The sequence below is a fragment of the Nyctibius grandis genome, chromosome 21 (assembly GCF_013368605.1).
Source record: "Nyctibius grandis isolate bNycGra1 chromosome 21, bNycGra1.pri, whole genome shotgun sequence".
Classification (NCBI taxonomy): Eukaryota; Metazoa; Chordata; class Aves; order Nyctibiiformes; family Nyctibiidae; genus Nyctibius; species Nyctibius grandis.
In genome coordinates, this window is record NC_090678.1 from 6,774,046 (window position 1) to 6,799,683 (window position 25,638).

Below are 25,638 nucleotides of genomic sequence, written 5' to 3' on the forward strand. Positions count from 1 at the left end.
TTGTTCTAACCCGCTGGAGTATTTCGCATGCTGCAGGATGTCTGTAGAAGGATCTGTACCATGCTTCAGGCACGGCCTCCCCAGAGGGCTGGTATGTCACAATAATGTAATGTCTCAGCTTGATCTAGCTGGTGGGTGGGTAGGGAAGGAGCTCTCTGCTCCCTGTGCAGCTCTGTTCAGCAAGAGCCTTCCTGCTAGGATGCCAGCCCTGCTCAGGCTCAGATAATCCAGGGGAAGGGCTTCCATTTTTGGTGTTTTGGCTGTTCTTTTGTTTTTTTTCCCTTTGGCATCTTCTGCCATCCCACATCATCTCTAGGCCTCCTGTGGGAAGCTGCTCTGTGTCTGATGGGACGCAATGAGTTGGTTGTATGCTCAAAGCCTCTGCTCCCCTAATTCCTCTGCAGCCCAGCCCTGGGACACACGGACCTACGTCCATTGTCTGTGGAGTCCTGGAGGGGAGCACACCCTGTGGGTCAGATGAATTTCTCCAGGACAAAGGAGCGAGATTGCTTCATCTCCTGGGTGAGGGCACTTCCTTGGTGACATGCACTCAGAGACTTGCTGGACTTGGACTCTGCTGTCCAGCTTGTGATGGTTATTACCTCGCACTTCTGCACTGCGGGGTAGAGATGACTGCAATTTATCAGGCTGTTCCCTGGTGGGCTGGATCTGACCCGAACGCTGGAGTGTCTCAGTGCTTCCAACCAGCGCTGCTCACGTGGTGCCCACGCCGGCTTTCCTGGAAGGCAGGCTGATCTGGCGGGAACTGCCTGACACGTCGCCATCAATGCATAATAACCTTCATTTAAAAAAAATAAAAAAGGAAGAAAAAGAAAAAACAACCTTCTGCCCACGATCCCATGGTAACCCTAGCAATATGGGCATTAATGTCCAGAGAGCTTTTCTTCTCTGGATGGGGAGGGGGAGTTAATGGGTTTAGATTATTTGTGGTTATCTGGATTTCAGATTGACACCATAAATATTCAAACTCTGAACATGGCTGGATGCAGCCGCTGTTGACTTTTGTATGACCTAGCTAGAAACTTTAAATCAGCTGTCGACTTGACTTTCAAGGGAGTGAAATGCTCCAAATCCACTAGATAGCATCTCCTTGGTGTTTTATTACCTCCTGAGAACCTCACTTTGGTAGGGACCCAACTCCAGCCTCCTTTCACAAAGCGGAGCTTTGTTAGCCTTGCAAAGTCATTAAACCTGCCATGCAGGGATAGGGGTGTCCTACCTTGTGGCAACACACAGGGCTTATTATATAAAACGTACATGATTAATATACAAGCGAAATGAGTCCAGATGCAAGCCTAGCATCGTGTTATTAATAGGCTAACACAGATCTCTATCAATGGTGCTCTCTGTTCGCCAGATCACGCTGGGTGCTGCATTTGGGGTGGGGTTTTTTAGTGTTTCTTTGTCTTTTGAGACAGGTATATAGGGCTTCTCTGCAGGTTCTGAATAAGTTTTGCTCCTGATGCACAGTGTGCTTTCATTCTGGTCAACAGCCCGTGGCTGGTTTGTAAAGTGCTGAGTGAGTCAGAAGTGGAACACCGTGAGCAGTCGTGAGGACGGTTAGGGCCAGCGGTGCCACGCCAGCGACCGCGGATTGCTGTGCCGGCACAAGGCGCTCTCTTGTCCAGTGGCTGAGAGCAGAGCAGCCCTCCAACACCAGATTCATCATAGCAAGTGGCCTGTGTTGAGGGCCACTGTCACCTTAATGGATGTCACAGCAGCCACAGTGTCAATAAAGGTTACGGCCTTTGCTGAAGAAAGACACAAACACCATTTAAGTAATTGCATGGTGGTGGTGGGGGGAGCAGCAATGACATGTCTGGCTGCTCGATGTGTGCATCCTCCTCTGAAGAGCTGGACAGTGCATCCAGAGATGATGCTCTGAACAGTCAGAGAGGTAAAAACGTTGGGGCGAGATGTCTTGCTGGAGTAGACCTGTTGAGAAGGGAACATGCAGTGTGGCTGGAGTCAAGACCTCCAGCCCTCCATAGCTCCATGGGAGATACTGGAGAGCCTCTTTTTCCCCTCAGTCACCTTGGCCCACCTTTCCAAAGATGTTGCTGAATTCAATTGCCTAGCTTTGAGGCTGATCTGGTTTCACAGCAGTGTGGGGCACTTGAATACTGACAGCCATGTGGTGTGAAGGGTCTCAGGTCCATGTTGAAATGGCCCAAGGTAGGAGCTGTTTTTGAAAATGCAGGGGCTGGCAAGTCTGGGCTGACAGCTTTTAGACTAATTGGTTTGATGGTCTAGTCCTCTAATGTAATGTTTTATTAGGTCCAACAGATTTCTGTTCCAAATTCCCTGGGGAGCTCTCCAAAATGACCGTTCAATGAATAGCTTTTCCCTGCAGCTAAGTGAGAGGGGCGCTGGCAATAGAAAGACTTTGGCAAACTGGCCTGACAAAGACTTGGAAAGGCTCTTAGTCCAACCTTACAGGTTCTCTCGTGCCTCCTCCACTCCTCTGGCTGGTACTGAAAGCAATGGCACACAGGCAAATGGTTGGGTCTTCTATTCGCCAAGGATGCCTGCCTAGGTCTTCATTTCAACTCCACCTCTGTTGTGAAGCTGCTTCTTCCTGCAGTTCCTGTTCTTGATGCATTGAGATCCCTCTCTGCAGAAGCCCTCAAGTGTGTGCTCTCCTGGAGACCACACGCAGGGATTTGGAGGTCCTGGCATGGCCATAGCTATCCTCTCAGCCCATGTGGTGTCTTATCGCCCAGCCTGCAGGCAGGCAGTGGGCTCTTGTAGTGACGTCTTCCTCCAAGCTCACTCTTGGTTATGAAGATGTCTGGCCTCTCTAATACAGATTCTCATGCCTCGTGCTTTTAATATCATGTATGAGCTGCTATCTGCTGACTAAGATTAATTGAATATGTAAAACAATAGGTGCTAAGAATTAATACAAGGCTTTGTAATACAAGATGACTTTTATTCTAGTTTGAATACTTCACACAGCGGCTATAAGTACATTAGTTTTATTGATCTATATTCATGGAATTATTTAAATGTACCCTCTGGTGCTGAGTGTCAGGGATTTTCCAGTGCTTGCCACTATGCATTTTTCATTAGAGGCTAGCGAAGGCAGATCCAAACTTTGACTGCCCAGGCAAGATTAATTTCATCTTGACAGCCACAGCCAAACACAAGCAGAGTGTTTTAAGAGCTGACCACTAACCATGGTCTCACACCACGTACCCCGGAGCAGTTTCCCGGGCTCCCTCCTTTGGTCTCTCCTGCATCATCAGCATTTCGATGCTGCCAGGGTGTGCTGGCTGCTAACAGTCCTGGCTGCACCAAGGCTTTTCTTCTGCATTTTGTTTTAAAGAATGAAAATGGATCTGTTCCTATACATAGCTGAAATTCTTACATTAAAATCCTCCCTGTACTGCGCATACTAAACCTGGCCTGACCTTTCAAGGTCAGATGTTTGGCAGGTGCCAACTGTCTGTAACTGGTACAATGTTTCTTCCATCCAAATGTGATTGGATTGTCTTTTATTTCATCACATTTTTTGCCACTGTTGTCTAAAAATGCCCAATTCATTTTCTTGTCTTTCTCTAGTGGGGGATTGAAAAAAAAAAAAAAAAAAGGAGGAAAAAATGCCAGCAACTTTATTTCTAGTGAAAAGCATTCTCAAGTTTTTCTTTTACTGGTGTTTGATTGTAGTCACTGGCCAAAGGAAACTGAACTTCTTGAGTTTACAGGGAACTTAGGACGAAAACAGTTAAACTTCCCAGGGAAAAATGAAGTGTGATGGTTTTTAGTGTTTAGAAGTGAGGCAAGTGGCTGGGCAAGAACGGCAGCTTTCCTACAGGTTTATCTCGAGGTTGGGTGAGGGATGGGGGCTCTCGTAAACCCCCTTTCCTGCACTGAGTTGCTTGTTAAAGTCACGGGGAGTCTCTGGTGTCTGCTAAGAGGCTGAGCTTGTGCTGCAGCCTTTGCTTGAGGGAGAGCACTAAGAAGGTGTCCGTCCTTTAGCTGACAGCCCAGTGAAACTAAAACTATCCGAGTTCCTTCTCTCTCTGCTAAATTGGGTTAAAATTAGCTGACAGGTTCCCAAGTGATTGGAACACACAAGCCTACAGTGTAATTGCATAAGCCACTTTCCTTGGGAACCAAGCTGAAAAGCATCGGTATGTTCTACAGCACTTATTGTAACGATCATTTTGCATTTAGTTCAATGTTCATGGTACAGGCTGAACATGAACTTCAGGAATGCCGGAGGGGCACACAGCCGATGGGTCTGTGGCAGGACATACGTGGATGTGTGCATGCTGCAGCAGCACAGCCTTTGGGGTTTGGGAGCCCGGCCCTGCAGAGATGCTCTCATCAATCTAGCTGATGCGGCTGTGCCCAGTGTCACCTAAAGCCTCTTCTGAATCTGGCTTTGGTGCCTCCATTGTGTCCTTGGGGGAGGAGGAAGAAGCTATCAGGGGACGCTGTTGTCTCTGCTGTGTTGTCCTAGGGCTGCTGGTTCCCCACGGGACGGTTATGTCTCCAGCTTGCATCCTTTCAGGGTCAGAGAGTGGGTTCTGCTCCGGGCCTTGCAGCAGGGAAGCGCTGCCTGGTTCCTTTGCCCTGACTCAGTCGAAGATGGCTGCAGCACTGTCCCTGGAGGCTGCTGAGCCTCTGGGGTCGAGCAAGAGCATGGTTGCCCCTAGCCTTGCTGTGCAGGCAGCCCTCGGGTACAGCTACTCCTCCCAGGCATGTCTCCAGAGCAGGCTCAGAGGCACACAGGGCTCTATGCTGTGTAGGGAGATTGTCTGCTGTGGCTCTCCCCACTGCTCTGTGGGGGCCTGGAGGAGGATCTGTGCTTTTATTTTTTTATTTGGTTTTTAATAGATGGAGGAGGTAGACTGGAAAGCGGCCTGGGCATCACCTTCTCTCCATCGCTCAGCATCCTCCCCTGCAGCAGGGCTGGAGGGTGAGTTGGAGCATCCCCCTCCTGGTCCAGAGCCCTACCTTTGCCTGGTTATGGGGACAGCTGACCTGGGACCCTGTGTCCCAGCATTCAGCCCCTGCCTTGGGCTTGGAGAAGGCCGTTTTGGGAGCGGGTTCATGAACTTTGCTATGTTTTATAGCCACTAGAGGGGGGTCAGAGACTGCTGGCTTGGGCTGCCTGCAGCCAGGCTGCCCGGGTGGGGGGCCTGGGCTGATCCCCACCATGTGCAGCATGGCCTCTCCTGGCCCCGAGCATGGTTTCTGCCTCTGTCCTAACCTCAGTGGGGATTCCTTTGGGAAGGTCAGTGCTGCAAGCCAGGATGTGCTGTCTGCATCTACCCATGGGAATGTGGAGGCATGGGCAGGGAGCACTGGGTTATCAGCGAGTCAAGCTGGGGAGTCCTTCTAGCCTGTGGTGGATATACCAGCTCAGCTACAGTGACACTCTGTAGCTTGAGAGCGAAGCGGTGTCACCCAAAGACAGCTGTCTTGCTCACACACGAGCCTTAAACCACCTGAGGCAGCTCTGTGCTAGGACCCCATCAGGTCTTCTGGCTCTCGGGTGGAAATCCCCCCCTTCGTGCCATGCTCCTGCACGCCCTAGCAGGGACCATGCCCTTTGGTCCATGTGAGGTGGCTGCAAAGTGGAGGTGGGGGAAGGACTCTACGTGTCCAGCCCAGGGCGTGTGGCATCGGCTGTTGGCAAAGGGGAGGCACCGAGAGCTGCCGAGGAACATCAGGCTGTTGGGATTGCTGGCGCTGGAGCAATTTCAGCTGGCCAGGAGCAAGTCTGTTTATTGTCTCTGAAACCAGGCATTCGAGGTGCTGAACTTCCTTTGCTAGCGAAGCGCAGAGCAGTCCTATGTGCCAAGAAGAGGAGAGATTTTCAGAACCCTTTTATAGCTCAATATTTTCCCTTGTGGGCCCCTATGCATGATTTTTGTAGTGGGGGAGAAAGTGATGGGTTTTCCATTTCTAGGTGCTGCTCTCCAAACTCTGAGCGATGTGAGCCGTTACACTTGCTAACTTCTCATGGAAACCTTGGCAAGACTCAGTCAACTTCTGAAGAGGGAGAAAAAGGAAAAGAGTCTACGATTGCTCTTAGCAGAGCCTGGCACAGCATCGAGGGGGATTTTTCTTCCTGAGAGCAACACATCTCTGCTGCCATTGCATGGTGGATGTTCCTGGTGAGGCAGGTATTCAAAAGCAGGTATCTGGATGGCATCACACCAGTCCTCTAAGGTCTCATACTTGTTGCTGAGAGCACCCAGCCCTTGACACATCATGGGAATAGTCTGTTTTCTGTGTTACTGGGAAGTGATGGGGACTGGTTGCATGAATGGATGGGAAGGATTTGGCCTCCTCATTCCTTGACACAGCTCCGGGATCATTTTAAGTGCAAGGCTGTGGATTGTAAATTATACAGCATTTATAATCAGGAAAACATCTGCCGGGTGCTCTTTCCAGCGGACAGGGCCAGCCGAAGGCTCCAGGACACAATGTGTAGGGGTTGCACCAATCGCCACCTGTCTGCTCCTATAATCGACTTGATTTTTTATGATCTTGACATCAGCTTTCAAGAGGCATGATCTATGTGTTTATTTAGCTGTCTTTCCTGGCGTCCCTTAGTTTTGAACTCCTGTAAATCCTCCCACAGTTGGATTTCTGCACTTTTCAGAGATTACGTTTCCTGACAGTACATTTCTCCTTCCCCCTCACTTTGGTGACAGCTCAGGCGAGGCTCCAGGGACCGAAGTGTTCAAACCCAGCTCTGGAAAGCTGAGCTCTGACACTGGGTGGGCCTAACTTTCCAGGGGCCAAGCAACTGGTACTAGTGTAAGGGGGAGAGGCAGCCCAAACATGCTGCTATGAGGCTGGAGTCCCCCTCCAGATTCAAAATCTGATCCAGGGGCTCTGTTGTCCTCCAGGGCTTGGCGGCTAGACCACGAGGTGGTCTCCATGAGGGCATCTGCTCAGGTTCTGTCTCCATGCCAGGAAGGTACGTGGAGTCAGTGTGGCCAGAACAGCAACTTTTTGTTGAAGAACCCAAATTCTGGCTGCTTGGGTGGGAGATCTGGCACCTCTGTTCAGTTCCCAGTGGCTCCTGCCTGCTGAGGCACTCAGCAAAAGGGGAGTTAACCCATGCAAGGGCTTCCTGGGGATCCCAGCTTAAAAGATTCCCAGGTCTTGGTTATAAATGCCTTTATTTTTCACAAAACCGTGTCTTCTTTTGGGGAAGTACAGCTGGTGCTGAACTCCACCAGCTTCCAGATGCGTACAGATGGACAAATACTTGCATAATACTAGGAAAGAATACGTAGCAGCCTTTGCTTTTTGCGCTTTTTCCTACCAGTAAAGTAGGGTGAGTTGAGAAGAGCCTATGGCCAAGAAACATGGCAACTCTACAGGACGCTTCCTACAATGTGTAGCCTCCGACTCCAGCAGCTGTGGGTACATCTCCATGGAATAGCTGTGCGAGTGGGATGACTTAACGTGCGCTGATCTGACTTTCCAGGTGGGGTTTGCAACTCCCCCCCCCTTTCCCACCTGGTCCTAGCACCCTTTGCTTACTTTGTGTCCATGTTTGCCCCCTCTGGCCTTTTTTCTCATCCCCTTTGCAGGGCTCTTCTGCCTGGCTCTCACCCCTCCTGTTGCCTGCCCTGGTCCCTCCTTTTCCTGCTCCAAGATGGAGAAGGGGAGACCGCCAGGATCCTGAGCTATCCTGGCTCTGCCCCATGCAGTGCCTATGCCCCTTGATCCCTCCCTCTCTCCCCAGACTTCCCAGCCACCAGTGACCCGTGAATTTATTTACTGCATTAACTTAAAAACAACTCTAGAAGGAGTTTCCTGCTTGACCATGGGCTGAGACCTTCCCCATCTCTTAGAGAGGATCTCTGACTCCAGCAGGTACCGTGCCTGATGTTTTTCCAAAGCCAACGTGAACTTGACCCTGGTACAAGTTCACATTTGAAGCCCTCGCACTTATGCATAGCTCAAGCAGCATTCCCACTCACTGCTAAACTTGCTGCTGAGCTCCTCTGCTGCCTGCAGCAGCACTCAGAAGTGTCCCTATAAAATGGATTTAAAACTTAGGTGTATGTCGGGACATAATTTCCCAGCTCTGTTACCAGGGCCCAGTGGTACCCACTGTTTTACTCGCCCTGCAGTGGGGAGGGTGCTGCCTCCCTCTCAGTGGTGCAATTTTAAGAGTACAGGAGGGACAAAGCTCCTGGTAAGGGTCCATTTTTTTATGAGGTTGACTAAAACCTAGTTTTCACCTGCGAAGGATCTGGCTGGGCAGCTGAACATGTAGATAGGTGACAACTCACCTGTACCCATATGACAGCCAGCTACATTAGCTGTCCATCACTGCAGTGCTTAGGTGGAGGAGGCTTTTGCTGTACCCTTGTGCTGTGACCTGGGAGCAGCATGTTTTTGGGGCCATGGCTGCTGAGAAACCCCTGGATACCACGAGGGAGGCAGAGACCATGGTCTAACTGACGTCTTGATGCTGGCTTCTCCTCCCTATCCTTCTCTGCATGGTCCTCTCTGCCAGGTCCTCTCAGCCATCCTCGTCCAGTTCAGCAGAGGGAGCGAGAAGAATTGATGACTTAACATGGGGTGATTCACCCCTCTGTGTAACGAGATGTGAAAGGATCTCTTTCGCCCTAGGCTGGAGGCTTGCCTTTATGGGCATCTCAAAGCCTTGGCCTTGAATGGAAACCCGTCTCCCATCAGCAGAAGACTGGATACACCTCATCATCATTTGTGCATGTTTTCGCCTGCCAGGCAATCAGAGGAAAACAGATGAAGAGAGATTGATCTGTAAGTCTTAATTTTATGGGCTTGTGTGGAATCCACCTCCCATCAATTTACCAATGGCGGTTAGAAGAGCCAATGTCCTTATCATTCCCCTCATCGTGGCTAACCCGCCAAGTGAGCTATCCCTTTGTAAGGGTGTCATCACGTACAAGAGTGAAGCGGATTTGCACCTCTGATGGCTCTGTGGTTATATATATTGCGTTAGTGCCTAGCGGAGGCCTGGGTCATCTTGTGTTGCTCCTCAGGAGAGAGATCTCCCTCTGCAAACCTGCTCCAGGTTTGGGAGCAAACAGGTTTCGTGGTGGGGCAGCCGTGGGGTCAGAGCACAGGGGTCCTTGCCAACCCCTCCATATACCAGGCTGCTTCTTCACAATCATGTATAGTTGGAGACACATTTGCCATTATAGGGCTGCTTGAACTCCGCAAAGGCTGTTTGTGTGACCTACCTGCTTTGCACGTGTTTGTTTCTTTTAAAAACAAGCTCGATGGAGCTCGATCCCCCAGTGAATTTTCCCCGTTGTCACCCCTGCCGTTTGCAGGGAGGTTCGGTGACCTGTGTGCTCGGTGCGGGGCTGGGGAGCCTGGCCCAGCCTGGCTCTCACGGTCAGCCTGAGCCTTCCCATCCCGCAGCTGGGAACTATCCCTGCCACCAAGAGCTGGTGACATGGCTTCCTGGTGGTGTCACAGCCAGATTTTGCCCTCGAGGTCTCATCTTTGGAGCCAGTACCCCTATTAGAAATGCAATCCTCCTCTTCATTATTTTTTTTTGTTAAAGTATCACAGAAAACTAAGGCACAGAGAAACAGAGCCCTTTGCCCAAGGTCACTTACCCAGCTGCAGGGTCTGGAGAAAGAGAGCCCTGATTTCCTGGCTTTGTGTCACGAGTGCGAATGGCTCCTTGCTCTGATGACAGCGAGGGCTTTACAGTAAGGGAGGGGGAAAAAAAAAAAAAGCCATATTTCAACATGCTTCTCGCTCTGTCCCTGAGTGCATCCTCCAGGGTGAGAGTGAAGTCAAGAGGCTGCTGTGGAAGGGTTATAGCCGACCTCTGATCACAACCGATTAATGACAGCCCCAGGGAGCGAGAGCCCTTGAGCTGGCAGGAAGGAGGTGAGTACGGAAAAGCAACGGAGTTTTAAATGCAGCAGCCAGAGTCCGACGTAGAGCAACAGCAGGGGAAAGAGCCGTGCTTGGCTGTGTGGCAGCAGGGCAGAAATGGGGGGGATTTCTCCATCCATCCATCCTTCCCCAGCAGTTTGGATCCAACCCTTCAGTCATCAAAATCCTCTCTGATCAGACTTGTTGCTCTGAATTGGCTGGTGATGGTTTGGGGCTTTTTAAATCTGTTTGTTCAAATTAAGCCAAATAAAAATTGCTGTGAGGGTGGGTCAGTATTTAACTCCAAGCAGATGACAGCAACAGCGTGTGGCTGCTCGCCGGGAGGGTGAGCAGCACTGTTGGCAAACTAGGGAAACTGAGGTAGAGCATCAGGATGGGGCGAGCAGGGCCAGGACCGGGAGAAAGCCCCCCACTTCTCCCCGCACTGCCATGCCTCCAGCTATCTGCCGGACTCAGCAGAAACCTTCCCTTAACGTAATTAAAGGATGAGCAGAGACGGCTGCGAGAGGAGGCAGCTGTTGACGGGCGCGGAGGAGGGCATGCCGGGAAGATGCTGGAGCCGCTGCGCGGGAGCACGACCCCCGGGCGAGGACCTGTGCGGTGCTCGGGTGCTCTCCAGCTCCACCACCAAGGGCTGGAGCAAATGGGCTGTCAATGCAGACGGCGGCCGGCCTGACTCAACGCTCCCGCGCTGCACGCGGGCTGCGGGATGGGCGAGGAGCCCGCACTCCTGCTCTAACAGGGCCGAGCCCGCTTGTTAGACCTGGTCAATAGTTTGCTGTCAAAAGCAATTCTCTGTCAAACAGGCGTTGGGTTTTTTTTTTTCATTTCTGCCAGAGCAGAATTTTTCTCAGAACATGTCAATTTTCAGCCAAATTTTTTGCTTTTTGTGCCTTTTTTTTTTCTTGCTTAAACAGCAGCACTGAAAACAACATGGTTGACAGCTACTGAAGTCTGAATCTGAAGGCTCAAGCCAGCGAGGTCTCCAAGTGTATTTTTGATTTTATGTCAAAAAAATAAAAAATAGTGGAATGGAAGAAGGTTTTTAAGAACTGATTGTCATGCTGGAAAAACACGTGTTAAAGGATGTCAGGAAAATTTCTGGAGGCTTGGTGTCTGCAAGTCTCTTTGCTGGTCTGTGGTCTTGAGTCTGGGAGTGGTTCAGATGGAGCAGGGTCCTTGGGGACAGGGACAGTGGCAGCCCAACTCTGGTGACACCCAGAGGTCCCTGCTGGTGTGTCCCATTTCCCGTGCGGGTTTGTACCTGGGTTACGGGGCCTGCTGTGTCTTCCTTGCTGGTTCAGCTCAATTGGCAATGTTTGCAGTCACTATTAAACTCAACAGCTCCTCAATATGATGGAAAAAGGGCTGTCTGGAGAAATGCTGCCTGCTGAGGAAAGCTCTGGTAGGGTCTGTGCTCTGTCCCACGGGGCTTGGAGCAGCCAGCATGGCTGGCACAGGTGATGGGGACACAGCTGCTGTCCCACCCCGGAGTAAGCACAGTGATGATCTTTGTCCTGCCCTGGCTCATCGAGTGTCCACCTGATTCCGTGTGAACATCCGTGGTGTCTCTGACAGCACTGTAGCTTCAAGTGTTGACACCCTGGCTTGTTGGTCTGGGAGCCATGCATGGATGTAACTAAGACCCACGCAAGGGATGTGAGACCACACCAGGACCCAGAGGCTGGAGGGTGCCTTGTGCTGTGAGGATGCATGGAAGAAGGGGAGAGCTGGTGGGGACCAGCTGGAGAGTCCCTGTCACCCCAGGTCCCGTACACGTTGGCTTGGCAGGGCTTTTGGGTGTTGCCAGAGTTAATACAGGGAGCGTGTGCGCCTCTCGCGTGTGTGTTTATGCATGCAAAGAAGTGCCTGCTGGGGAAGGAGTGGAAGGCTTGTGATTTATCATTGCTCCGTAATGGGTGCCCTGCTTCTACTGAAAGAGGTCAACCTCCCTGAGAGATACCTAACCCCCTCCTTATTAACGTCCTGTTCCAGCTAATGGCTTGGGGTAGGGCAAGCAGGTCTTACAAGGAAGGCATTAGAGAGCAGTGCTACTTGGAAGGGAAGCCAAAGAATTTACAGCAATATTTACACAGAGGCTCTCCCCCGAGATAAGGAGGTACACAGTCGGCTCAGCAGATAAGCAGAGCTGTGGGACGAGGCGGAGCAGGCACTGTTGTTTGTGCATCCTGAAGTTCAACAGGATCAAAAGCCAGAGCTGTGTGGTGAGGGAGAGGGGGATGCGATCGGGACCATAGGTACCAGCTGGGACCCAGCGTCTGGGAGGCACAGAGGTTGTGTTAGTTCAGTATCTTGCAGTGAGAAATGGGTCCAGCAGCGCTCCCTTATGCTCCTAGACCTGAGCCCCAAACCTGGGTTTGAAGGTATGTGTTAACACAGGTTGATGAATGCGATTTCTTGTCCTAGTGAAGATATGGAGATCTGGCCCAGGTTAATGTCCCTGGCAACCACCATCTGTCCTGTCCACCGCATGCTTTGTGAGCTGCAGGTTGACTGTTATTTCTCCAGCAGGTCCTGCTAAGTGCATCCCAGCTCCATCTTCAAGAGCCCTGCCTTGACCCCACCTGGACATGTCCTACGGGAGCCCCAGGGACTCATCTCACAGGCAAGTGGAAAGAGGCAAACCTCTCCGTTTCGTTTGAGGTGAAATATAACTCCTTACCAAGCACGTGTCCCACAATACAGGTTGTCCAAGATCACCCAGGCTGGGGAGCAAGCGAGAAACTTCAGCTCTTTCCTGTCCAGACGACGTTGCGGTCAGGTCTCCCCTCCCCAAAGCTTTAGCTCCAGGCTCACTTTTTCACACACCTTCCCCGTTCGCTCCAACAGACTTGCGGTGCATCTGCACTCCATTGTCCCTCTTCTGAAAGTCCCCCAGACCATTCCCTGCCTCCTATATCTGCTTCCTGCCAGACAGGCCAAAATCTCACCTCTACCTGCCTCATCCAGCAAAATCTCCTGATCCAAAACCTGCTGAGGACACAAGGAGTTTCATTTGTTTTTTCTCATCGACAGCACCAGGCTTTGGATCTAGTTGTGTCTGCGGTGGAGAAACCAAATAACCCTCTGTGCAGCAATCCATAATGAGACAGCCCAGTCTGCTCCATGCCCCCTTCCTGCACCAACCAGCAACCTCCCTGCGCCTCCCATCTTGCTCCCAGCTGCTTTTTATGTGCTCACATCACCCATGGCCACCATCTCATCCCACACTAGACCACATCTCCACTTCACTGACCTCCCCAGCCCCTAATAGCACTCGGCCACTGATCTCCGAGCACTCCATCCATCATTTGACTAGCACATTATTTATTTACCATGGGGGAGAGAAGGGAGTTGGGTTGTCTGGAGAATGTATTAAATTTTCATTTGTTCTCATTGATTCCTGAAAGGAAATTGCTGAGTTATGCCATCAGGGTGGACTTGTTACGATATGGAGAGTATCTACTAGAGGGGGGCACTGGATGGGAAATAGGGACAGAGTTAAAGCTATTTTGAATATTAAATTAAAATTACAGTGACCATTTAGCTAAGCAACCTCATGAAACATATCTGAGCATGTTTTCTCTGCTACAGCTGCTTGCCCAGACTCCTGCCATATGGGACACATGTGGTATTGCTTCCTCCGGGCTGTTGGGTGAGTAGCTCTCGCAGGTTTCTCCACTGACTCCGAAGCGCCGTGCGTGTGCGTAGGAGCTGCTGCTGGTGAGGGCTTGTCCCCCGTCTGCAGGAGCTGCTCGGCCTCTTCCAGCTCATCCCGTTCCATTTGGAGACAGTTGCCTTAAGTATTTCTTCTCCGGGCACATCCGGGTTCTCTCCCTCTGAATTTGCACTGTGGTAGTTCACACACTATTTATGGCAATTTTTTCCTATTTTCATAGTACGTACTAATATCATAAGTTGCACTAAAATACTGACTTTTGCGTAGGACTCCTTGTCATCCAAAAGCTGCTCACTTTCCTTCCTCTGCCAGCACTGGCATCCCAGCCAACAGTGATGACTATGGCTTAGGTTTTCCATGCTTTGAAGCCCACCAAGGACTGACTTGGAGTCTCAGCTGAAGGCTGGCTCACATTACTTCGTCTTAGACCGGTTTCCTAACCAAGTGAAGCCAGAAGTGTTGTTCAATCCTGATCAGATTCCAGGGCTGACCTAACCTGCTTTGAGACCATGTCTTTGGTGGAAATGATGCAACCTTCTCATGCGAACATGACAGTGAAGCAGTAGTCCTTGAGGCAAGAGCTTGTGGCTGGGTTTTTTGAGGACAGACACAGTTTTCTGGGTTAAAATGACAACCTGTGCCTCATGATGTCTGAGGACTGTGGGCTGGGGAAGGTCCCCACATCTTGGAAGAGGTCACCTCCATCTCTGGCCCCTCTGACCCCCTCTCCTGCCTCCTGGCACAGTGAGCCCTGAATTCAGGGAAAGGCAGCATAGAAGTGGCATGTTTTTACTGGGGTTTTATTTTTGCCGTCTGGAGGATAATCAGGGGTCCTCAAGTTTCTGTGGGAGTTGAAAGAAAGGACAGCGCAAACTGGCACCGTTCCCAGTCCAAAATGTTTTCACTAATTGCATGCAACCTTCCTTACGAGAGAGAGAGAGAGCCTGCAAATACCACTGGCAGTTTAATTACTACTGCTGGTTCACATTGATCTTATTTATGCTGCTCCCAGTGCTGCGTGTGTGCGTACAAGGTAGGAGCGGGTTCTGTAGGGAATTGGGAATCACTGGAGGGGGCAGAACTAAGGAGCGTGTGTGTGCTTATTTGGGGGTGTGGGGTCTTTCCAAAGAGCCCTGGTGTACTGGACAGTCGTGTCCCCAGTGCCCGTCGGTGGTGTGGGTGGGAAGGGGACCACGTGAAGGTGAATACGGGTGCGGGGGACATAAGCCAGGGTGAGACTGGTTGGATTCCCAGGCCCGTTTCCCAGAACCTGCTTGGCTTAACCACCGCCCTGGCTTAACTCTGAGCCCCGGCGGCGGGTTGCTTCCCCTTTGCTAACCTTCCCCTCCCCGAACGCAATGCGTTTCCTCCCCATCCCGAAGAGGGGGGAGAAGGCGGCACGGGAGGAATCCGACATGAGCAGGCTGATGGCTGCCGTCCCAGTGCAGGCTCAGCAAATGGGGCTCGTGATGGATGAATGTGCAGGGCAAGAAGTAATAAAATGGGCCCCAGTCATGTAATCTTCCATTAAAATGAAATGCATACCAGAAATGAGGCATTTCTGCAGCTTGTACCATCTCCCACGGAAGATCATGAATAAAAGAGGCAAGTGTACTGTTGACAGATGCCGGCATGCATAAAGGACAGTTCCTATAAAGGCAAAGCCCTGGCTAACAGATGGACTAAAGATGTGAGATGCAGGAAGATTTACCAGTCTAAATAATTCAAGGGAATGTCGTATGGGGAGGCAGTGCTGGAGAGGGGAGCCGGCAGAAGGTACAGATGGAAAGGCAGGCCAGGCCTTTCCCACAAACCCATTAAGAACGTCGCTTGTCTGAGTGACAGTATGTCGCACACGGCACCGGCAGAGATGGGTGGATTTGCCTCCAGCACTCCTTCTGCAAGGTCAGGAGAAGAGGTAATCTCAAAGGCTGCAACTTTTTGAGGGCATGCTTTCCTTCCTGCAAGGCTGCTTTTGCCAGCCTTCTTCCTCGCCATTCCTTCGCCTGCCGCTGGGGAAAACAGGAGCACGGAGGTGATGCTGAAGCCACGAGTGGAGGGTGGAGGTGGCAAAGACGTTTGGTGCTCCCATTGCTCTTCTCTGCCTTGCTCGGGTCCCTGGTGGTCCTTTGGGCTTTGACGGTGCCTGGGGGCTAGTGATGGGTGCCTTGTGCCCGTTGTGAGGCACCTTTAACCCTGGCTGTCTGAGGGAGGGTGAGCAGGGCCAAGGGCAAGGGGAGCCTGGGTGCAACCCTGAAAGGTGGGCGCATTTGTGCGGGCAAAGGGATGCCTGCGTGCACGGGTGCTGTGCGGGAGGGAAAGGGCTGCAGTAAGAGGAGCAGCTGGCATGGTGATCAGAAGGGATGCTGGGGTTGTGTTTGGGAGGGTAACAGCACCCCAGAGAGCTGTCTGGGAGTTGCAGTGTGGAACACAGCTCCTTCAGACCTTAATGACTGAACATGGTCCACCTTGGGCTGGGTGGCCTCAGCAGTGCCCACCTTGTGTTTGTAGAGACGGGCTGCTGGCGTGCACGGGGCAGCTGGCGCTGCGGGAACGCTGCACATCCAGCTCTTCCAGCTGGGAGGTGGGAGCGTTGGGCACTTCTGCAGAGTGTGGGTCCCCCCGGCACGACCCTACATGCCTGCCGAGGGGTTGATGTTTCGCACTGTGAAGGGGGCTTGGGTCCTCCACGCACGCATCAGTCCGTGGGCTCAAACCCTGGTGGGACAATTGGTGGCCTTGCGGAGCTTGCCGAGGGGATGTGGCTGCTGTGTGCTGATAGAGATGTTACCGTGCCCTGACGCCAGGGTGGTGGGAGCTGGAACATTTGTGTGAATCTCCCCAGCCATCAAGATGAAGGCTGAGAAGGGCTGGCCAAGGTGTTGCAGCATGTCAGGAGGGTCTTGGCAGTGCGGGATGCAGGGGATGAGCTGGTGTAGGAAAGTGGCACAGGGGACAGGGCAACACGGCAGGTGAGCACAGGGCTGCTCATCACCTCTGGGTGTGCCCAGGCCCCCTCTCCCCCTCCCCCCAGGTGAGCCCAGGGTTGGCTTGTTGAACGTGAGACATTTTGGGAGAAGAGGGAAGATAAAGGGCAAGATGCGGAGGGTTAGATAGAAGTCAGCGGCAGCTGCTTGGCAGAGATTGTGCGCACTCTCCGCTCGGAGAGGACGCCTTCCCCGGGCTCGTCAGCCGTCTGCAGCACGGCGATTAATCATTGGTGTCAGAATCCCTAATCCTATTCAATGGAAAACAAACAGCGCGGCATCCAGCCCTGTGCTGAGCCCAAGCAATTAGCATGTTTACATGGACTGGGGAAGCTCAACAAAGAGTGGCCAACGGGGGCCACGGGAAATGAACCCTTGTCAGCCCCTGATGTTCGCAGTGCCCTGGGATCCCTGGGCTCTGACCCAGGCCCACGCTTGAAATGTGGCTCGAAGCAGTTGAACGCAGCTACTTGCTACCAAAAAATGATTTTTCTTGATTAGGGCTGAGGGGCATGTGAGTGTGGGCAGCTGCTGAAGGAGGGGGCTGTGCCTGATGGGGATGGTCAGCTGGTGAAATGGGGGTGGAGGGGATAAGGGGGTTGCTCCTGGTTTGGATTTGAATCAAAAGCAGCAGCCGAAGCCTTTGCAATTCCAGCAAACTCAACCCTGCCACCAGCCCCTTCTCCCTGTTCCTCCTGCCCCTCTCTGGCCTGTGCCACTGATGCTCCATCTCTGGCTGAAATTACTTCGATGTCTTGTGCTTTGGGGGAGTGCTGAGCTTTGCCAGGCTCAGCCCACTGATGGGCAGGGCTGGGGCCGTGCAGGACCAGCATCCCTGGTGCGCAAGGGCTGTCCCTGGGGGCTTGGGCACCTCCCGTAGACTTCGAGGAGGTTTGAGAGGTGGGTTACAAGAAGAGATGCAGGACTAAACAGATACATCTGTCCCCTGTGCGTGTCCCCAGCGGCTTGCAGCAGCTATCTCAGGTGAAACTGTCTCCCAAAACAGAGAGCAACCCAATGCTTCTTCAAAGGTGATGGTCTGCGAAGGAAAAGGCCCTCTGAGTGTGGCTGTGATGTCGTACAAACACACGTACCTGAACTGGCTCTACACCAGCCATCCCAGCACCTGCGGCAGGACTTGCCCAGGTGAGTGAGCGAGTTGCTGCGACGGTGCTTGTGCTGCCACAGGACCCCGCAGGCTCCCAGCAGGTCTGTATGGACCCCGTGAGCTACAGCTGGCATGGGCTACCCCGCCTGAGCACCTCTGCCCCGTGTAGGGACCCCTGCCCTGGCAGCCTTTCCTCTCCTGGGCTCCAAACTGCCCCTGTCCTCTAGCAATCTTATTTTTTGCATTGCACAGTGTGTGGTTGCTTTGGACAACCTGCACCCGTGCTATCCCCCATCCCAGGATCGCTCCCAGGGCTGGGCGAGCTGCATTTGGGGTGAAGTCCGAGACAGTCCAGGATGCACGACGGGTCATCCCCTGTGTGGTTTATCTGGCAGAGAGGCTGAGACCTGCTCTTCCCTGCCCAGCTCCCTGGGGAAGACATTCAGACCTTGCTTAAGGGGTGGTGGGGGAGGCCCAGGGGTCCTGTAGCACCACTGACCACACAGGTCTGCCCTGGGGGTATGAAGGGTGGGGGTTAGTCCCACATTGCATTCGGCAGGCGCTGGGGTAAGCCATAGTGCAGAGAGAAGTGCAAGAGAGGATTATTTAACTGGGCTCTGCAAACAGATAGCAAACAGCAAAGCAAGGGCAGCGAGACATAAGCTACATTTCTGTAGGACCTACCAGAAGCCGGGTGATGGTTTAGGTATGCTGGCAATGGGAAAAAACGGAGTTTATATTGAAGCATCAAGTGACCTGTGGAGCTTCTGGGCTTGAGAGGATGGGAGTGAGACAGCCCTCGTGAGTACTTGGTCTCTCTTGAAATTGAAGGGGCTTTCCTGGGTATGCGGCTTTCCTGCTCCCCTCCCAGAAATACATCTGATCTTGGGGGGTGGAAAAAGAGGATTGATTCAAATAAAAATGTATTTGTATGAGAAAAATTATTTCCTTCCATGAGAAAACACATAGTTTGAGGCAAATTTATGGCTTTGGCCTGGTCATTAATATCTGGTTGTCAAAAAGTATTGGTTTGAACAAAAATATGTTGTAATAAAAATGCATTGTTTTGAAGAAATTTATTGTCCCCATGAAAACCTATTCAATTCAGAAAGATATGTTGATTTCAATGAAAATCTATTTGTTCTAAGAGAGAGAGAGAAGTTGCACTCAGCTGAGAACCAGGGGCTTCTCTCTGTACAATTCACCCTGAAATCCTGTGGTAATTAGGACGGGGAAACCTAGAAAATCAAGAAGCAGACAGTGAAGGAAGCCTTGTAGGGTCCTGCCTGTCCAGGGCTCTTGCCTATGCTCAACGATCATCCTCCCAGCTGGAGGAACATGCCCGTGGCTCCCCCAGGGTAATGAGGGGGACATGGTTGGTTGTTTCTTATGGCTTCTCCCCCAAACATTTCTCCTCACCCTGCAAACCTTACGCTCGTTCACCAGGTGCACATCCCAAGAGGTGGGTGCTCGTGTGAACCCACCCCCAGCTGCTATGTAAAGGTGCAAATCTTGCAGGTGACCTGAGAATCGTGCAAGACACTCATCTCCCTCTTCACCTCTCAAGCCAGGTCAAACGTGAGCCGTGAGTACGTGTGGTAATGAGTACCTGGAGGTGAGATAGATGTGTCCATACTACTACTCATAATATTTCTGTTTGGGTGTGGAGGCAGGAGGAAAGGGCCCCTTTTAGTTAAGGGGAGCAACCTGGCTTTGTGGTTCTCCCAGCCCTGCTCCGGTGTTGGCCCGAGATGGGGCTGAGGTTTGCCATCCTGCCTAAGCCTCCTTCCCCACCAGTGGAGACCGGATGAAATTCACTCTGAGCTTGAAAGCTGTAAAGCTGCCTGAGCCAGGATTATGAGAGGATCCACCGTGGTATCACCTGAAATCCACCTCCCGGTGCCTCCCGTTTAAAACAATCAGCACATGTTTGCAGTGGGCTTTTTCTTTCATTATGCTCCAACTCTGCTATTTAATCAGCTTCTTCCTTCCTCTGTTTGTACAAGGTATCGCTAGCCCATATTAAAGGGGGGGAAGGGAAGGTACAAGATAAAAGTAAAGTAAAATAAAAAAAAAATTGCCTACCCCATAAATGTCACTGCTGCGGTGTTATCCCCTCCCTGCCAACACGCGCTTGGGTTCTGGTGTCAATGGAAAGGTTGCCTCTGATTAATATTAATAAAGAATTAGAGCTGTGTTTGTCATGATCACCTCATTTGGTATTGCTCTGTGTGGCAGGGGAAAGCAGAGGAAGGAAGGGAAGAGGTCTGCGTGACATTCATTAATCATTTCATCAGGAAGGAGTTCAAAGCAAAGCCCTGCCTTAACAAGGGCTGCAGACAGGGATGAGGCCATGTTTATTCAGATGTTCCTACTTACATCTCTGACCTCCTGCCTGGTCAGCTGGGGTGGGCCTCCAAAGCTAAGATGCTCTTCTGGGATCCAGGGCATTCTATCCCCAAACGTGGGCTTCTGCCTTGGTCTTGTCTAGGTCAAGGTGGCGTAGTATGAAAGCCTGACATAGGTCCACCATTGGTATTTATGCATTGGTTAAAAAAATGACTCTGGGTCATTGAATAGCACTTTTGGTTGCCCTTCGAGTCAAGAAGCTTAAGAAAGAGTGATGAGACCATCCGTTGAGAAGCTGTGTTTCTCTCAGGCACTAACCCTTCTGCATGCTGCGATGAAGAACTCCTCAGGTCAGGGACTTCTGCTTGATCTATAGGTGGGGAGGTGGCCAGGAGCTGGGAGATACTTGTGAAGCATGATGATCACTGGGAACTCTTGGACAAAGCCCTAGGAAGGCATGTTCTATCTCCAAGACAAGGCAGTAGGGACACAAATGAACTTAAAAGAGGTATTCAGTCTCAGAGGGCATCTTGTCCTTCTGTGGGACACTTCCAAAAGATGGTTCCTTCTACCATAAAATAGGTGCCTAAGTTGGAGGACCTCAGATACTCCATTGACTAGAAGATCCTACAGTTAAACATGTACTTAAACAACTATTAGATGGCTCAAGTTCAGTGGCCTAAATCCCACCTGCAGCATCTTTACAGAGCTGCTTCTGTAATAGACCAAACCTGTCTTGGGCACATGGTGTGGTTGGGAACATGAGGATGGGTGTTGCAGGAGTTCAAGTTACATATTTATGCGGATTGGCGTATTAAGAGCGAGTGGCTCCGGCTGAAGATAGCTCCTTGCTTTGATATCACGGTACCTAAGTCAGTCTTGGCCGATGTTAGCATAAGGCCTAACATGGGCAATTTATCTAGACTTTTAGTGGTATTTTGTTTCTTAAACATGTGGAGAGTCCCATAAATCTTGGCTTAGTTTAACACATCTGTGTGTGGCCAGAACCCATCTCTGCTTTTTTCCATTCTATATTTTCTCTATCCAAGAGCAGAAAGTGATGCACACATACCTATGGCAAAAGCTCTTTGTATTAAGAATTTACAGATCAACCTTCCTCTTGCTCCCTTTTCCTCCTCTTTCTTTTTTTTTTTGGTGGATGCTATTTATTATTCAAATGTGGGGGGAGTCGAGCCAAGTGGTGCATTGCTCTCATTAATTATTCTCTGGGATTAAGGAATCAGTTAAAACCATATCTCCCTTAATCCTGTTTTATTAATTTTATACTCTTGGCAAAAAAAGAAGAAAAACAACAACCCCTCAACCCTCTTTACAAAGGGATCATGCTGCTTTCTGCTGAGACCCTGAGAACAGGAGGTCTCTGGTGTTCCATGGATGCTCGTCTTTTTAATTTGATAAAATAAATTAGCACAGGATTAGAGCCTTCCTGCACAGCATAGCTCAGCTGTGCTTACCACCTTAAGGGGGGCATTGAGCATCGTTTTGGTTGCACGGAGGTGAAATGTGAGCGCGCCTTCCCCTTTGCTCCTGGGAGAGAGGGAACTTTCCTCTCGGTAACAGCACAACTTGTGTCCTCTCCTCCCCACCCAGCCGCTGCCAAAGGGGCTGCCTTTTGCCAGTGACAAGTTTTGTGTTGGATGAGGTGGGCGCTGCCTGCTCAGATGCATGCACAAGCCCATCAGCTCGTTTCACACAGCAGCCAGAGGTGATAACTTTAATTAGCCTCTTCCTTCTGGGATATTATGAAGATGTAAATGAAATGGCTTTCTCTAAGGCAGCAGAGGCTTGATTCCTGAGAGTGAAGGTTTGGTCTGGGAAACAGCACTGAGAGAATGGGAAAATGGAAGTGGTGCTTTTGGAGGTTTCATCTCCTTTGTGTGGCAGAGGAGCTCCAGCTGGTGCCATCATCCAGGACCTTCACAGTTGTTCTGGTGTGAGAGATGTGGGGAGGCCAGGCTGTGAGGGAGCAACTTGTGGCCCCAGTGCAGGTTTAGCAGCTTCCAGGCTGCTTGTTTTATTGTGACTACCAGATAGGAGAGAGAGGACAGCGGTGTGTGTGGCTATAGGACCTGTTCCTTGGACAGAGGGGAACCTGCACTGGACTTCCAGGAGCAAGATGGACCCAGTCCCAAAGAGGCTGAGGTTTGCAAGGCACAAGGACCTGGAGTGTGACTGCTGGGCTCAGCCTCTCAAGGCTTACACTGAGCAGCATGATGCAGAAGCATCTGGTCCCTCAGGCAGATGAAATTTCTCGGGTGGCTTTTGGGAAATCCGTGCTATGGAGGCATTTAAACTGGAGTTGGTGGGACAGTGCTCAGAGCTCTGCAGCACTCTGCAGAACATGGGACTGGTGAAATAGGTTGCATCAAAAAAGAGACCATGATGGCTGCATGGACAATACATTCTTGTCCTGTGCTTGTCTTGAAGATGACTGTCTTCACCCACCGAGGTGGACACTGGGGATGCACCACTGCTTACCTTTGATCTTTCATTAAGTAAGGCTTTCAAAGCAGAATTGTGCCTGCAAATATCGCTAAGTGTTTCCTCCCTGGAGAAAGCGTCTTGTTTGCCAATAATGACAGCGGCCTAGAAGTGAGTCTCCAGTGATGCCAGCTGGGCAGGGCTGTGATGAAGGGAGGTTTGTCCTATGATGTGGGACCAGGTATTCAATCCACCTTCAGCTTCACTGCAAAGGGCTGCATGGGTTAGCAGGTGTTGGCAGAAAAAGGTCCTTATGTCCTGTTGGCCTCGGAGTCACTTCTGAAAGCTGCTCCTTCTTTTGAGAGTGTCTTTGACTCACAAAATCTCTTCTGACCTCACCTGAACACCTTTGCTGCAGAATTGAGGGACACATTAAAAGTCATTGGGGTTGTTTTCGAGGTTCTTGTTGTGGAGATTCCCACACTTTCAGTCATCTCAGGAGTGCAGGGATTTTTGCAAAAGAACTTCTATTCAGTACTTATTCATACAGCAAGCTGTGATCGGAGGCTGGGCAGACCCTGCGATAATACAAATGTCAGCAAAATGTCTTCAGGGCTGGATTTGTCAGAGATCCCAAATCAAGGCATTTCTATTTCCTCTGCCTTTTCTCTACCAACCAGGGATTTCTTTTCTCCCACAACCTATCTGTCGTGGGTTTTTGTTTGTGAAAATTCCCTAGATAGCAGGGAAGTTGACTCTTATAAAAAATGCATGGTTCCTTTGGAGGAAAAATATAAAGCAAATGGCTTTATATTTGCTTTAATTTTTTTATTCAGTCCAGGAACTTCCTAACTCACTGTGCTAGGAAGTGCCAGCTCTTGTTCTTCTGGTAGCAGAGCTGGCAGGGAGCAAGAGGACGCCCCATTCCCAGGCACTAGGCACTCCCTGTGGACACAGTCTGATGTGCTACATGTGTTAGGGCACAAATAAGATGCAGGCAGGATTTCATGGCTTGGTAACTCTGTGCCCTATGGAAACTCCCTGGGATCCAGCAAGGTGCCAGGCTGGCACCAGGCAACTCCTGTCTTATCTCAGCCTGAGAGCTCCAAAACTGGACAGACAATTGGGTGGGATGCATGGAGCAGGTTGGAGGCGAGCAGTGCTCTGGTCCTAGGGAAATATGGGGGAATCCTCCTAGTGATGCCAATGAAAAGCTGAATTAAGCTCTACTCCACTCCTGAAATACCATGTTGGCTGGGGTGTAGCTCCCAAAAAGGAGCTTTTTCAATGGTGTTTGGGCAGAAAATCTCATCTGTGCTGAGGCCTGGGTAAGCTTGTCCTGATTGGGTTGGAGGGACCTTCCTTGTTGTTGGGGATGTGCTGTGGCATGGCTGGAACAGCCTTGCCTCTCCATGGGGACACGAGCCAACAAAGGGTGTGGGTTGTGAGCACTACCTGGGCTTTGAAAATACTGAGAAAAAGACAAAAAGGGAATTGATAAAGATTTTAAACAGCCTTCTTCTGGTGCCCCGGTGGCATCTTGATCTTGTTCCCAGTCTTTTGGGTGAGAGAAGAGCTATTTTAAGTTAATTTGTGTTGCGAAGCACTACTGATATGCTGGTGAAGGAGACCTCGCGCAGCCATGCATAAGGCAAGCCAAAAAAACAAAGGCAGGTATTCTCAGATTTGAGGTAGGAATTATATACACTTAGAGTCATGAACTCTGGGTAATAATTGAAAGGTCAGATTGATGAGAGCAGCCTCCGAGATACGATTTCTATGACAGCTTGATGGATGCCCCACTATCAAGGTGTGCTTTTAATCATAATCTCATTACTCCACTTCTTATGGTTCGACTCACCTAAACTCATGGGAGGAATCAGGGGCCACCTCTAAAATGTGAATTGGCTTTTATTTGGAGGAAGAAGAGTTGAGTGGTTGGGAGAACAAAAAGGAAAGAAAAGAGCCAAAAAAGAAACAAAGTCCTTCCTGGCTGAGGATGAGTTGAGTGGGTGCAAGACCAACACCCTTGTTGCTCTAGAGCAACGCTCTGAATATCTTTCTGCTGGCTGGAACCAGTACAGATGATCTGAAGCAAAGAAGGGAGACTTGAACCTCTCCTAGCATCAGTGTGTGTCATGCCCATGAATCTCACTGCATTGCTGCACCTGGGCATGGGGCCTGTGAAGAGGTGGCCATGAGAGGAGCTTTGTTTTGGGGAGTGGTCCAATGCTGGCTGTTCACGTGCTCTGATCTATTAATCCAAAACCCATGCTGAAGCTTCACAGTGATGGCCAACTGTAAAATGCTTATGTGCTGATGGAGAGCACCAGCTTCTAGCAAAGGGTCCCTGAGCCTTGGAGAAGGCAAAAGCCTTTTTTTGAGGTCATGGTGCACAGTAGCTGAGGACATAAAGCTGAGCTTTATCCCAACCAGGCCCCCCATAGCAGGCGCTGAAGAGACACCACCTCTTCTCTTTGCAATAAATACCAAGAAGCCCTGGCCCATCCGCTGGCCCATCCATTGATGTGGTCATGCAGAAATTGCATCATGGGCCACATCAATGATGGTGGGCATGGCCTTTTCCCCATGTCATCAGCACCACCATAACCCAAAGGGACTGGCTAGTGGTGGCTCCCAAAAAGCATCGTCACGGGCTTCTCTGTGAGAGCTCGGTGCCAAGGCTGTGGAGGGTGCTGGGGTGGCACCATGCGTCCCATCAGCAGATCCTGCAATTCATCCTCACCTCCCTGGAACCTCCTGGAAGAGTTAGTATGGAAATTTCAACCTATTTTTAAGGGTTATTTTCACTCAAGTGAAATCTATCAAAGAAGGAGGGTTATTTTTACAGCGCGCAGCAACTGCCGGTTGCCATGGCAGCGGGCCGGGCGAAATGCAATAAAGCATCCCTCTGTTATCGTAAACACAAAGGGAACCACGGGCACCGAAAAGAAAGGCGATTGTCATGGGGGAAGGAAGGCAACACCGTGGTGCGCTCACCAAGAGCCGGTGCCTATCTGGGCTCGGGGAGCTATGGCCAGGGACATTTTATGGGGTCCTCTGTGCCCACACGGCATCTGGCAGGCCAGGAGGGGTGAGCCTCTCAGAGCTCCCTGCCCTGAGTGTTGAGGGTACTGGTATATCAGCCTGAGATGAACTTTTTCCCT